Source organism: Neodiprion fabricii, chromosome 7, assembly GCF_021155785.1.
Source record: "Neodiprion fabricii isolate iyNeoFabr1 chromosome 7, iyNeoFabr1.1, whole genome shotgun sequence".
Lineage (NCBI taxonomy): Eukaryota > Metazoa > Arthropoda > Insecta > Hymenoptera > Diprionidae > Neodiprion > Neodiprion fabricii.
The window spans coordinates 10,555,564-10,571,338 of record NC_060245.1 but is presented as its reverse complement, the minus strand read 5'-3'; positions in this window follow the sequence as shown (position 1 = coordinate 10,571,338).

The window sequence follows — 15,775 nt, the reverse complement described above, 5'->3', positions numbered from 1 at the left end:
ACCGGGACCCGGTGTTCTGAATCCTTGTACGTCGACTATGAACTCCATCCTGAAAAATACTGAATCGATTGTCACAACGTTCAAGGTTTTTATACCGATTTCCTCACCGCACCACTCCCCGTAACGCTCCTGGAGAACGATATCTACTAAGCCTATCACAGTTCCATGTATAACTCTAGCGATTAGTTTACTCTCACAGCTCTCTCTCGTACATGAGGCGTGCGAAACTCCTTCGTCAAGTTCCAAGAACTGCCTTCCTATCTTCCACGCGCTGCAGGTTCGTTCGAGTAATATCTTGAAATTTTTTTCGCTGAAGAATATTGCATACGGTTGTTCCCGAATTTTCGGCAATGTGTGAGTCACGTCGTTGTTTATCCATAAAAGGGACCATGTCAGCGTAGAGCGGTCATTCTAGAGCAAGATTTGCAACTCTATCTTTGTCAAGTGTGTGATCGAAAGAAGAAGAAACATGGATTCCAAAAAGTGTTTAAAATTAATACAAATCATGGAAACGGCGTTCAAGATTTTATCTAAAAAATCGTCACCGGCAGAGATTGCAAAATGGATTCGATTCGGAACCCAAAGTGTCAGGCTTTTGAATTAAATCTTACGCAACAACGCCTCAACGATCGGGGAGAAGACAAGAATTTTGACCACAATTGGAATACTGAAATCGTTGACAGTCAAATTTCAACAGTTTCAAAAAAGTGGGTGATAGATTACGAAGCCGACGAAGAAGCAATCGAGTACGGTGGGAAGATTTGGAGACAGCTTTCGAGAGTCGAATTCGAACGGGAGCCATTATCAATTTGCGGCACAAAGATTTGAACAGGATTTTGGAAGATGCGAAACACCTCGTCGTTGCAAGACTGAAGAAAATGCTACGAAAAGTGGGAAGTTTAAAAGCAAACTGTGTCTTGTGTTGTAAATTCAATATGACGAAAAACGCTGAACTTGTTGAGAAAATGAAATATTTCAACACCAGAAACCAGATCATCCTTCAGCCAGATAACATACACGGGTGGTTCGAAGAGAACGTAAAGCAAAAAGGGTTGGCCAAGGTGGAAGATTTTCAAGAGAGAGACTCTAGTTGGTTGCTGACTGAAATAATCAATTTTACTGTGAATATTAACAAGTACGTGCCACAGCGAGACGGTGTGTTCACATACACACCACTACCCACACAGACGCGTATTGCTTCCTCTGGTCGGTCACCGCAGCCCTCTTTCCAGTCAAGAACAATCCTAGCGAAATCACTTCATATCCACATCTCAGTTCGGTGCTACAATACGACGGTTTGCTTTCTCCAATGTCTTTGGATCAGATTCCAAAATTTGAGAAACTTAACAAACTTTCAATCAACGTTTATGGTATAGATAGTGCGGAAAAACAAAAGCGCAGTGAAATTGTACCCATTCATTCAAGTCGAAACAAGTCTGATGAGCCTACAATCCATCTGTTAGTAATAGAGTCTGAGAACGATGATAACGATGATAGTATGTAAAATATTGAAAAGAATGTAACACATCATTTTGCATGGATTCGAAATCTGTCGAGATTGACAAGTTCCCAAATTTCCAAACGCTCACATCAGACGTGGTTGTGCAATAGGTGTCTGTCTCATTTTAATTTCGAAAGATGTTTGTTGAAGCACCGAGTTGATTGCATGAATTCGGACAAAGCCAAAGTTATCTTACCAGCAGGAGACAACAAGATTCTCAAATTTAAAAATTTTTCACACAAAGAAACCGTTCCGTTCTTCGTTTATGCAGATCTAGAATGTTTACTGCAGCCCACACATGAAAGTTTTGGTGAAAATAAAACAATTTATCAGAAGCATCTTCCGTATAGTATAGCTTAGTATTCGCATTGTGCGTTTAACGATTCGCTTTCAAAATTCGAAATCAATCGCGGAGAAACTTGCATCCAATGGTTTGTGAATGAGTTAAAGGAATTGACACATTCGTTAGAGGGATACTACATTGTACCGATGGAACCACTAAATTTCAATCAGATCAACGAATTTGATTTATCGGCGATCTGTCATATTTGTGAAAAACCTTTTACACCAACAGACGTGAAACATCGGGATCACTGTCATTTCAAGGGAAAGTACCGTGGTGCTGCTCACCGCAGCTGTAATCTTAATTACCAAAATTCGCACACTACCCCAGGGACATTCCACAATCTGTCGAGCTACGAATCGCATTTTCTGATCGAAGCCCTGGCAACGTCATTCGAAGGTACTGTTAAACTATCACCTGTTAATGAAGAAAGGTACATTTCCTTGACTCAATTCGTTAGGGGAACGGATGTAACGTTCCGTTTCATAGATTCATACCGTTTCATGCCTAACAGCCTCAACAAATTATCATCGTATCTGGACGATTGTCAAAAAACAATAACACGTAAATTCAGCAGTAGCTTGAACAAATTTCGGTTATTGACTAGGAAAGGTGTCTTCCCGTACGAATACATAGACAGTTGGGAGAAGCTCAAGGAGAAACATTTACCAGCCAAAGAACAGATTTATTCAAAATCGAATGACCGGAATATATCAGACGACGATTACGCACACGCGTGCGACGTATGGCAAACTTTTAATGTCCAAACTTTGGGAGAGTATTCGGACTTGTATTTACAGACGGACATGTTTTTACTGGCTGACGTTGTTCAAAATTTTCGACAGAATTGTTGGACGACGTACAAACTGGACCCATTACATTACTACACAGCGCCCGGTCTGTCGTTTGATACAATGTTAAAATGTACAGGCATCGAACTCGAGCTTCTCACCGACATAGACATGGTTATGTTAATCGAAAAGGGTATTCGAGGTGGTGTGTCACAGTGTTCGAACTGATACGCAAAGGCCAATATAAGATATATGGGAGAGGAATTCGATCCTGAGGTCTGAGAATCTTATCTCATGTACTTTGACGTTAATAATTTGTACGGTGCTGCTATGAGCTTTGCTCTGCCATACAGTTCCTTCGAATGGGTATCAGACTTCAGACAATGCGACGTTCTTACCATCTCGAAAGATGCGGAGTTTGGTTACATGCTGGAGGTAGATTTGGAATAACCTGCGGAACTGCATGAGACTCATAAAGATTTACCATTGTGTCTGGAGCACTATGTACCTCCGATTTCGAACAATAGACAGCCAAAATTGACGCCCACGCTATTTTCCAAGAAAAACTACGTTGTTCACCACAACGTTTTGAAACAATGCTTACAATTAGGCTTAAAATTACTCAAAATTCACAGAGTTCTCAAATTCAGGCAAACCTCGTGGCTCAAAAAATATGTAGATTTGAATACCGATTTGCAGAAAAAATCTCATAACGAATTCGAGTAAAATTTTTACAAACTGATGAACAACGCAGTTTTTGGCAAAACAATGTAAAACTTGCGAAAGTACAGAGATGTTCGATTGATTACCGAATGGGATGGACGGTACGGTGCTAGAGCTACCATAGCCAAGCGTAATTTTCACAGCTGCACCGTTTTCGAAAACGAGATGATTATCGTCGAAATGAGTAGGACGAAAGTCATATTGAATAAACCCTTGTATGCAGGTTTCTCCATCCTGGATCTGTCTAAAACATAGATCTATGATTTTCATCATAATTATATTAATCAGAAATTTGGCAACCGAGCAAAATTAATGTATACGGATACCGACTGTTTGATTTACAATTTAACCGTCCCCGACATGTACAAACATATAAAGGAGGACTTGCATAAATTCGACACGTCTGATTATCCGTTTGACAACGTTTATGGAATGCCTCGAGCAAACAAAAAAGTTCTCGGCTTGATTAGAGATGAGAATAACGGGAAAATAATGTTGCAATTTGTAGGATTACGAGGTAAATTGTACGCCTTCCGAGTCTTGAGAGATGAAAAAAACGATAAACGTGCCAAAGGTGTTAGAAGATCCGCGTTGAGAAAAATAACTTTCAACGATGATTTGGAATGTGCGTTGAAACGTGAAAATTTGTCCTCAAATCAGCATTTGATATTGAGTCGAAAGCATGAGGTATACACCGTAGAACAGCAGAAAGTGGCAGTGAGCTGGAATGACGACAAGCGGATCGTGTTTCAAAACCCAACCGAAACGCTTCCGTGGGATTACAAGCCTGCACCTTAGCTTTGTAATTACCGTGTCGTAATCTATGTAGGACTTAAGTTACAACTGTACCATGATGTATTAAATATGATTACGTAGGATGGTGAGTAAGAACGCTCCGAAATATGAAAAATTGTACGACGATGCACATGTCTGTCGATTGTCTAAAAAATAAAGATGCATACTTGTGATGTATCAGGTATAAAATGGAGAGACACACACGTTTTTTAAAAAAAAATTCACTTGTTCAAATGTCACATGTTCGATTCGTTTATCCAACTGTTGTGTGTATTGTCAAAACCTAACCATTTGACATATATTTTTTTTCCACGCTTCTTGAGCACCTTCTCCACCAGATAGATATCCGGATGTTTCACCTTGAGGAGCTCTTGTTCGTAGAAACCACCAGCGATGGGTTGATCTCGGTAGTCTTTGAGCTTGTACCTCACAGGATGAGTATTTTCCTCTCGACTTATCCTGAATATTTCAGTCGTCCAATTGGGAGTGTAACCTTCCTGGAAGACATTTTTGAATATGCTGATTCGAACTTTGTCGCCGAATTTGAATTTTGCCGATATGGTGCGTATCACTCGAAGCCCTCCGTACGCCTGACGTAATGACAACCTTTCGTTTGCAACGGTGACATCCAATGGTTTCATTCTTATGGTTCGGTGTTTGGGGTTGTTGTCAGCCGAAACCAAGTCAGATAAGATATCGAGCCACTTGTAGCTTCCTTCCATGCTGAACCGTGTCCACGTTTTACTTTTTAGCGTCCGATTGAAGCCTTCAAATTACTGTACGTGGAGTAAAGTTTGATTCCATAACGTGTCATGAGCGATTCAAATTTCGAGTTGTAAAATTCTGTTCCTCTGTCAACGTGTAAAATTTTCGATACCCGTCCTTGGACAAGCACAGACTCCATTGCCTTCGTAACATTATCTCCAGACTTGCTCTTTATCGGTATAGCCCACGCATGCTTTGAAAAGATATCAATGACTGTGAGCATGTACTTGTAGCCTTTGTTTTGTCAACCGTACGACGTCATATCAACAAGATTCGCCTGCCAGGTCTCGTCGATGCCGCGCACGTCTACACGTCGACGTGGGTAATTCCGGCGTGCAGGCTTATGCAGTTCCGTCACCAGTGCTTGCTTTTTCTCATTCATATTCCGACGCTCTTAGTCTGATGTCAAATTTAGAAATGATTTCAGCGTTTCGAATCGACAGGTCTCTGCCTGTTTCGAAGTCTGTGTAGAAGGTATCCAAGGCTTTCTCTGTGGTGATCTCCAAAACTTTGATCATTTGATCAAGGTTGTCGACTTGTTTTTGCAGCACGCTGAATTTTCGTCTCAAGGTTTTCAAACTTACAGCATTGTTCGGCTCTGCGGGATCTGCGACATTGCACAGTCTCTTGTTCCGTACATCGTAATGCCCGTCCGCTGTTATTTGAAACCCGATACCCGGAGGACCGCGAGTGCTCGCAGCTGTGTTTTTATTCAGCTGACGTCCAAACACGTCGACGCTCAGCTCGTAAATGATTGCAGAGTCGACGAGAATTGGCTAATAAATGATTCCGGCTTCCCTCAATTCTTCCAGAATCGACATAATTTCATTGTTGTGACTTGTATTCCCAGCCGCTTGAGATGCTATAAGCAAACGAAGACGTTCCACCAGCTCGTTAGCGTCGTCCCAGAAAATATAATCTGTTTTCACACCTTGTCGAGTAACGCAAGCCTGAGGTAGCAGAACACCTCTGCCCCTACGCTTCGACATCTGTGACGATGGTGACACGCCTTTACCTGGCGTAGAAATATTGAGCAGCTCAGCAATCAAATGCTTGAATTTGGCGCTCTGAGCGTTTCGGATAGGCTCGGTGGCGCTATAGTCCTTTCTGTGAGCATTTGTTGCGAGAAGGATATTTCTGTAATTCTCCTTCTCGTTGCGGGTAACGTGAGCTGCTGAGCATCTTTTTAAACAGCAGCTCCAGCAGTCCCTGAGTTTTCGGATAGACCGTGCCATGTATGCGAACGGAATCACGCTTGAAGCTTATCGGTGAGTCACCAACCATTAGCCCAGCAGTAGAAAGACTCCGTACCCCGTACACGGTATCCAACTCGTGCTGTCTTTGTTCATCGTTGAGCATCTCAAGATATTCATCCTCTGATCTCACCGACGATTCCGTGACAGTTTGATCCTCTTCCTCTGCAGTTGCAAAAGAATCTTCTGCTTCCATTTCATTCTTCGGCTCATCCTTCGTTCCAGTTTTGAGTTCTTCCTTCACCTCTTCCTTGACAAGTTTCGTGCCTCGAGAAACATTGACTAATTCTTGCAGCGGGGTTACCACAGGTTTGAAGACATCCTTCATTGTTTCCTGTAGCGACTCTTTTCCGTCTTGAGGATTATGTGCTTACGACGAATCGCATTACTCGCTCGAGCGATAGGATGCAAGACTTCTTTTTCCTCACGAATTTCCTGCATGTTGACACAACTAGTTCTGGAAAGCTACTGTTTCGTCGTCTTCAAAGATCGTGTATTTTATTCTTTTGTCATGTTTATAAAATTGTCAAATCCCCTCCTATACCGACCATCACCGAGCTCTCTATCTTTGTCGATCACTACGAACCCATATTTGTCACCGTTCCAGCATGCCGCACACAAATCTTGAAACTCTGCGTACGACATATCGGTGTTTACATGATCGTTGTACACATGTCCCAGATTCATCTCGTCTTGTTTGGATAAGACCAGCAAGTTGGTGTTGTCGCGCACGAGACGCTTAGGGATTCGAGCGTACGTCTGACAAAGATAGAAACAGTCTACATCGTGATGTCTACCCATACAAAAGTACGCGCGTATGTTTTCCTGCTTCTCGCACGCTACGTCATCGAATATCATGATCAAGTTAGGTTGCGTCTCGTTTGGTGCAATGACGTGCTCATGCTCATTAAAGGGGTAATACTCAACACCGTCGACATTTTCGAGCACTTGACTCAGAAACTTGTATTTCGATTGATTGAGAGATTTTGAGTAAACGTACAGATTTTCGAACCTCAAACCGTTCGGATGCGTTATGAGCGCGAATAATGCGTTGGTTTTGCCACAGTTAGATGGTCCGCACAATACCGCACGTACACTACTCGGCAACAATTCGCCGAAACGTATGTTCCGTTTTGTACTCTGCTGCGTGAATTTGTCAAAATTCATCACGGGCAGCTTGGTCGGTTATGTCTCGAACCTCATCTCAAACGTGACTAGCTAGATTTTCTATGAATGCATCGTTTATAACAACTTTCTCTCAGTCGCAGAGCAGACATGATTGTGCACACACGTGATCGTAAGCGATCGTCAAAAAAGCGATCAAGTGGGAAAGGTTTGATAAATAGCATTATCAACAAACTCCTGATCGAATTGCATGTTCCCGGTTACCAATACTGCGGTCCTGGTACCAAGTTAACGAAAAGACTCGCGAGAGGCGATTCCGGTATCAATCCTCTCGAAGCAGCGGGTAAGGAACACGATATAGCGTATTCGAAAAATCGTGAGAATCTTGAAGCTAGAAGCGTTGCAGATAAAATATTAGCCGAAAAAGCCTGGAAACGGGTTCTCGCAAAGGACGTAAATTTGGGTGAGAAGGCAGCCACTTGGGCTGTAGCCAACACGATGAAGGTAAAAACAAAGTCAGGCATGGGGTGTCGAAAACATAAGAACGTTTCCTTGAACAAAATCATACGAGCGGCAAAACAGTCTATGATTCGAACCTACGACGCGAAGACAAGCATCAAGTCTGCACTCAAAGGTGCTCGAGAAGCTGTGAAAAAAGAAGGTGGTAAACATAATGTCCGATCACCGCGCTTTCTACCGGTACCCTCAAAAGTTGGCGGATTTCTACCTTTTTTCATACCTATTTTTGCCGGTCTCAGCGCTACGGATGCGTTAGCAGGAGGTGCTGCAGGTATAGCAAAGGATGTGAGCATGTAAACGATGCGACCGCGGCTAAACAAGAATTGGAGGAAAGCAAACGGCATAACAAAACGATGGAAGCGATCGCCTTAGATAAAGGTCTCCATCTCAAACCTCATAAAACGGGTTTCGGTCTTCATCTTTCAAAAAACTAAATGTGAAGCTACTACGCCGAGCGTTGTCCAACTGGGATTTGTTGAAGTATGCAAAAATCATGAAAATTCCATAATTCCGAGGTGTCTCAATGCGCAACGAAATGCCCAAAACCGGGCCGCGTAAAAACGAAACAGCTGTAGTCAATCTCGACGATAAAGATGGCCCTAGGTCAGACTGGGTTGCATACAAGAAACGCGGCAGCGATGTAGTTTACTTTGACAGTTTCGGTCATCTTCAACCGCCGTTAGACCTCGTGAAATATCTCGGTGTTGGTAGCGTTAAGTACAACGACGAAAGGTATTAGGATTACGGTACATTCGATTGCGGCACTTGTGTCTGAAATTTCTAAGCGATGAGCTATATAAACATGACACGTAATTTAATCACGTTAGTCGAGCACCCGCAGTCATGGATGATTTATTTACATTAACGATATCGGGAACGTCTTCCATTCTCGAAGCGCAATATTTTCCTCCGATCGAACTTGCTCTGAACAAAAATTATGTTCTCGGTCTCGTTGAACTGTTAACCTTCAATTCCATTCCCAACGTTGATGTCGGTCACAATGAAATATACGTAGTCGATAAGGTAGTCAGTATATACACTGGCAGCTAAAAAATTGAGGATATTGAAAAGTATGTTCAAGACGCGTTAAAAAATAACAACATTGAAATCAGCATAAAGCCTAACAATAATACGTTATGCAGCAAAATCAAATGTAACCATATGGTAAAATTGGAACCTGACGATTCTATTGGTCAGCTTCTCGGATTCACACCGCGCGTATTGGCAGCTCATCAAACTCACCATTCGGATATGCCTGTAACTATTCTCAAGGTTGACGCGTTGTGAGTCGAATGCAGCATTGCAACGGGCGCCTACGTCAATGGACATAAAGTGCATAACATTCACGAATTTTTCCCTATCGTTCCACCGGGATATAAGATCGTGGATGTGCCGTCGCACGTCATTTACCTTCCGATCACCGTCAAGACCATAGATCACGTACAGCTTTGGTTAGTCGATCAAGATGGAGATCTGGTTAATTTTCGCGGAGAAGTTTTAACTGTGAGACTGCACATCAAATCGCAATAAAAGATGGGTATTGTATATAACAGATTGTCCAAAAAGAGTTATATCAGTCAGTCAGTATGTCTCGATCAAGTCAGTCATCGATCGATTCCCGATCCGCTAATACGTCGAAACGTGGAGTTCCTGATAGCTCCCGGTCTAAGGCTGACACCTTTTGGAAAAGGAATTTCCAACAAATAAAACTGCGATTCTGCTGTTACGTTGTATGCTACGTACCATGGAGGAGGAAATCTTGAGCATTCAAACACCTGTCGTCTTTGACGAATCAATCGCCCACCAAGAAATACACGCACACAAACCGTACGCATCGTCAATTTTCAACAACAGCGACGAGATTCGAATCACCATTCAGCATCAGAATTTATGCGTATTACCGAGCAAGAGTTCGCTGCATATCTCTGGAAAATTGCTCAAATCGGACGACACTGCAGCAGCGATCACAACTTTTGTTAATAACGCCATCTGTCATTTGTTCGAAGATGTACTGTACGAACTCAACGCTGTGGAGATTGATAAATGCGAAAACGTTGGTCTGACCAGCCTCCTGAAAGGTTTTGCTTCGCTCAACCCTGGTCAAAGTTGGCTTATGGAAAATGCTGGATGGCTCGATGTTCAGGAAACGAAAAAATTGACTGATGCCGATGGCAACTTTGACGTAGTTATTCCCTTAAGCATGATATTGGGCTTCGCCGAAGACTGTCGCAAGATCATCGTTAACGCGAAACACGAGCTGATTTTTACATGATCAAGGAGTGATTTGAATGCCATCGTTCAAAATCAAGACGAAGACTTCAGAATCGCGATCGATCAGGTGGAATGGTTAGTACCCTATGTGAAGCTCTTGGATCAACGAAAAATCGCACTGTTGAATTTCATTGAAAAAGATACACCAGTCTCCATGAGCTTCCGCAGCTGGGAGTTGTACGAATATCCTTTGCTACCGGCAACCACGAAACACGTTTGGACTGTGAAAACGTCCACCCATTTCGAAGAACCGCGATTTGTCGTGCTCGGTTTTCAAACGAATCGAAACAACAAAGCCGGTAAAAATGCTAGTCATCTTGATCACTGTAACATTACTGACTTCAAGCTCTTCTTGAATTCCGAGTATTATCCGTACGGTAACCTGAACTGGGACATGAGTCACAATCGCTTTGCATTACTGTACGAGATGTACGCAAACTTTCAAGCCACCTATTACGGCAAAGAACCCGAGCCTGTGTTGACGAAGAGCGAATTTCTACGGTACGAACTTCTGATTTTCATCGACTGTTCAAAAACAAAACGAGGCTCTGAAATCTGGACCGATAGATATTCGTATTGAATTTGAGGCTGAAAATAACTTTCCTACTGGTACATCTGCCTACTGCTTGATTTTACATGATCGTATAATTGAATATAACCCGCTGAGTGATGGGGTGAGAAAATTGGTATAGAAACCTTGAACGTTGTGACAATCGACTCCGTATTTCTCACGATGGAGTTCATAGTCGACGTACAAGGATTCAGAAGACCGGGTCCCGGTCTTACACCAAAAGAGTTGGCAGTTGTTTCACTCGACGAAGATACCAACCCGTCAATTTTCCTCTTCGAACCTCTGTACAATTGGAATTATTTACTCGCTCCATTCAAAAGCGAAAATTTGTGGCTGTCACGGAATTATCATGGACTATCCTGGGAAGGTGGTGATTCACCTTTCGAGAAGCTCGACTTCACCATCGAATGTATGTCGCTGCGTGATGCTTCAACAGTTTGCGTAAAAGGTTTGTCGAAGAAAAGTCGGCTGCAGAAAATTCTGGATGAAAAAGTTAAAGTCGTTGATTTGATAGATTTGGGTTGTCCGTCGTTGCGGAAATTGAATAAAATGTCAGACACGAATTCAAACTGTACGCATCACGCTATATTACGTCCAAACTGTGCAGCTCAAAACGTATTGTAACTGCGAAATTTTTTACTCAAACACAAAATACAATCGGTATCTACTCGAACAGTTATTTATTCTCATTGCCTAAAGCATGGGTACGATACCGTCGAGTAAGAACACCCATATATCAGCATTATGAATTTCATGTAAAACTGTAATCTTGAGTTGTGTTTTTCAATAAAATATTTTGCATCGTCAATATCGACCGTTATTTCAGAACCTCTGTCCTGGTAGTTAAGATTTTATTTCAGAACCTTCCAGAATTCAACGTCGCACCGCAATCCGTTGTCCGCAGGCTGCTCACCGTCGAGTCGAAACTCGTCGGACGATTCTGAGTATTGTTTTCGTCGGACGATTCCAATAATTGTTTGTCTAAAATTCAACGTCACACCGAAATCCTTTGACCGCATGCCGCTCACCGTCGAGTCGAAACACGTCGGACGAATTTTTAGTCAGTCTAGATTCGTTCAAGACCGTGAGAATCTTCTCGAACCTTCTGGAAGCTCTCAAAACCTGACACACGCCAAGATTCTTGGTCGAACGTTCGAGGATCCACGGGGTCCGCTCGAACGCCTGAGGATTCACAGAGTGCGCTCGATAATGCAGTTATCGATTCCGCTCGATGAACATGATTTTCTTTACCGACAAAGAGCACAACTTATCCCACAAGGGGTAACACCACGGCAATTTCAGGCATTTTTTACCGACGATCATGGTCATTTGGAGGATTTTTTACTGACAATCATGGTCATTTGGGAGATTTTTTGACCGACAAACGGTCGGCAGAGCACGTTCTATCTTACAAGAGTGGGGGTAACTTTCAAGGGCTTGCGTCTGGGATGCACGTATAGGCGGATTGGTCGGCTTGGTCAGTAAAGAAGGTGTTTCTACGCAGAACCGGCCTTGTATATCTACTGGCTGGTATGTGCTGTAACGTGGCATTTTTGATGCCCATTACAAGGGGTTCCTTGTACCCTGGGCGGAACCAAAATTTAGGAATTCACGAAATTGAGTGGCGAAGTCTTTGCAAAAGAGTGCCAGGACTAGACTCACGCATCCGAAACTACAAATGGGGACACCTTAGCGAATAGCAATATATTTCAGGTGTTTTTGTTCTTCCATTTTCCGAGTCACACCGGCATCAGGCAGAAGTTGGCACCGAATTCGAAGAAATCGCGAAGTGGCAGACTAGCGACAATTGAGAAGGAAGGATGTCGAGGCTTCGGAGGGGAAGCCGACGCAGTTCCCCGCATCGCGGGAATTCAAGGTGGACGCGATTCCCGCTCGCGGCCAGTGCGCCGCAACCTCTTTCCCTTCACTCTGCCAACAATTGATTAGCGAACTTGCGACAGACTGATTATCGACGAGGGAGCATCACGCTCACCACCGAGACGTCATGAAGTTGCGCGGAGGACAAGATTGCGATTTAGCGTCAAGTTCTACGCCGCGATGCTATTAAAGGTGCGCGTCGAGTTGCGCAATCGACGAAATCGAAGACGGATCGATTATTGCGTATTCTTGTTGGTAAGACGTCACGCATGAGACGGCGTTTCGAGATCCGTGTTCGGCAGGTCGTAGGTTTTTGAAACCACCCTAGTTCTAGGGGAATGGAAAGGGGGTTCCACGGATGTAGAAGGTAAGTGCTGCTTCTATCCCCGCGATTGAATTGCGAGCGTAATCACGAAAAGGCTTGTCGAGTAACGGAAAACCGTTTTGGATTTGCGATATAGAAAAGTACGAAATTCTTTTGCTGATTCTGTCGCTCAATCACCATAGCCTGAGTACGCATGTTAGAGAGGAGTAAATTTTGAGATCTTGCGAGAGTTGAGTAGAGTCACGGGTTTAAGTTGAGTATCTCTCGTTTTTGAAACTAAGTATAGAGGCTATTCCGCGTCAACCGGATCAGTCATCTCTCAGATATTTTTTCAATTTGGCATGTGGATTGTGTTGGGGGAGTAAGATTTCTGTACCAAAGCGCGAATCTCATAATGCAAAATTTGATTTTTTATTAACAATAACAAATTAGACTCCCATTTTTTTCAAAAATTCATAACTTTGGCAAAAAATTAGATACAATATATTTTTTTTTCCAAATAACGCGGAAAGCTCCATAGAATTCAAAAAAAAATACGAAATGGTAAAAAAAAGTTTTCATTAATTGTTTATTTAACAATTAATTTTTCAAAGATTTCTAAAACAGTGACCGGGACGATCAAAGAATTTTTTTAAAATTCTGACATGTTCCTTGAACTGTACTACAACCTGTGAATCAATTCCAGAGGGTTGTTTTTCTTCGTTTTCGAGTAAAAAATCATCAAAGATGTCGATGCACATGAAATTACGGCGCGCCGAGTCTCTACGTAATGGCGGGCGACCAGTTGCCGTCCACCGCTACCCCGCGGTGGCGTCGCAGCGTTATTTTAGTCATTTTCACGATGTAGGACACGATTGAAGAATGTGAAAAAAATACTGTACCTTCACAAGGCCTGCTCAAAGCGATAAGTGAAGTTTCAAGAATGTGTTTTCATTTCAAAATAAATAGCAAGTTATGTAATTATTATCATTTATGTGCACTCTCATAGTGTGTAACCGTTATTTTGAATCTCTGTAATAAAAAAACGGTGAAAAATACATTCCTGAAACTTCACTTATCGCTTTGAGCAGGCCTTGTGAAGGTACAGTATTTTTTTCAGATTCTTCAAGCATATCCTATATCGTGAAAATGACTCTAAAATAACGCTGCGAAGCCACCGCGGGGTAGCGGTGGACGGGAACCGGCCGCCCGCCATTACGTAGAGACTCGGCGCGTCGCAATTTCATGCGCATCGACACCTTTAATGATTTTTTACTCGAAAACAAAGAAAAGCACCCCTCTGGAATTAATTCACAGGTTGTAGTACAGTTCAAGGAACATGTCAGAATTTAACGAAAATTTTTTGGTCGTCTCAGTCACTGTTTTAAAAATCTTTGAAAAATTAATTGTTAAATAAACAATTGATGAAAACTTTTTTTTACCATTTCGTATTTTTTTTGAATTCTATGGAGCTTTTTCCGTAATTTCAAAAAAAAAATATATTGTATCTAATTTTTTGCCAAAGTTATGAATTTTTGAAAAAAATGGGAATCTAATTTGTTATTGTTATAAAAAAATCGAATTTTTTATTATGAGATTCGCGCTTTGGCACAAAAATCTAACTCCCTCCACACAATCCACATGCCTAATTGAAAAAATATCTGAGAGATGACTGATCCGGTTGACGCGGAATAGCCCATAGCCGAATTCCGCTGTACCGGGTCGAGCCGCGTTATCGGGTTGTTCAGTGTCACCTCTCGAGTGGGTCGGGAAGTGCTGAATTGGAGTGCTCGGGTTAGCGAATAACGTTTTGGAGGATTTTGAGAAGGTATGATTTCGGATGCGTTGCAGTAGGGTACAGTTTAGGTTACGTTTAGTTTCGCTTGCGCTTAGTTCCGTACCCTTTTAATTAAGATAATGTTAATTGAGTTGTGTCGCCTTGAGATTGTGTTTAGTTGAAGTGACATTTAGTGGTGCTTGCGCTTAGTTAGGTTGCGGCTTATTTAAGATAGTGTTCAGTCGAGTTGAGGTGATGTATAGTCGAAGTTGCCGTTGCGTTGAGCAGCGGTTGAGACGAGAAGTTCGAGTATTGAGTTTTGGTTGCGTCTGAAATATAGTGGCGTTGCGGATCTGTTTATTTGAAATAAGCATTGGGTTGAGTTATGTTATCACGTTGAGATTTAAGGCAGCTCGTGGTAGCGTCGAAGCTCCGAGTCATGTGAAATCTCGGGTGAAATTGAGGACGCCGTCTGTTCGGTAGCCCGACGGTGCACCGTCGAGAAAGTAGTTTTAGTTTCGGTTTTGAGCAATTATTGCTGTGGGGAAGAAATGGCGAATTCGCAAATTGAGAATAACGTATGGCCATTTTGTCAGGGTTGAGTGAAAATTAGTTAGGGAGCCGCGAGCTCAGTAGAGTAAGAAATAAAGTAGGTTACGTGTCATTTTCTGTTTATTTTTAGAATCGCAATGAACGACTTTTGGATTATTTTTGTTTGTTTTTGTATCACCGCCATTGTGAAATATAAGATTGTATTTCACTTCTTTTGTTAAGTAGCGTGTGTTTTTCAAGTGTGTCTCTCTCTCCAAAAATTACCCCTGCCCTCTTCGCGGTACTGAGCTACCGAGCATATTCCCGAGGTGTAGCGCATTAATGATTTCGAGGCGTGTTGATCACGCCAGGCGCCCAACAAAACATTGCAATATTGTTTTCGATCAAGGGTACATCGTGGACGCCAAATTATTGTGCACGCAGTAATTTCTCGTTCATTTTCTTCGAGTGACCAAGGAGCGGGAAAAATCCAAGTCACAGTGCACATGCAGTTTTTGGGTTTCATTACGTTAAATTTTTGCCTGTATGCCACGTGGTGCACGCTCTACGAATGATTGGCTGGCTGGTTTTTGCTCGGTGGAGGGCGGGTGTGGTTCCTTTCGTATAA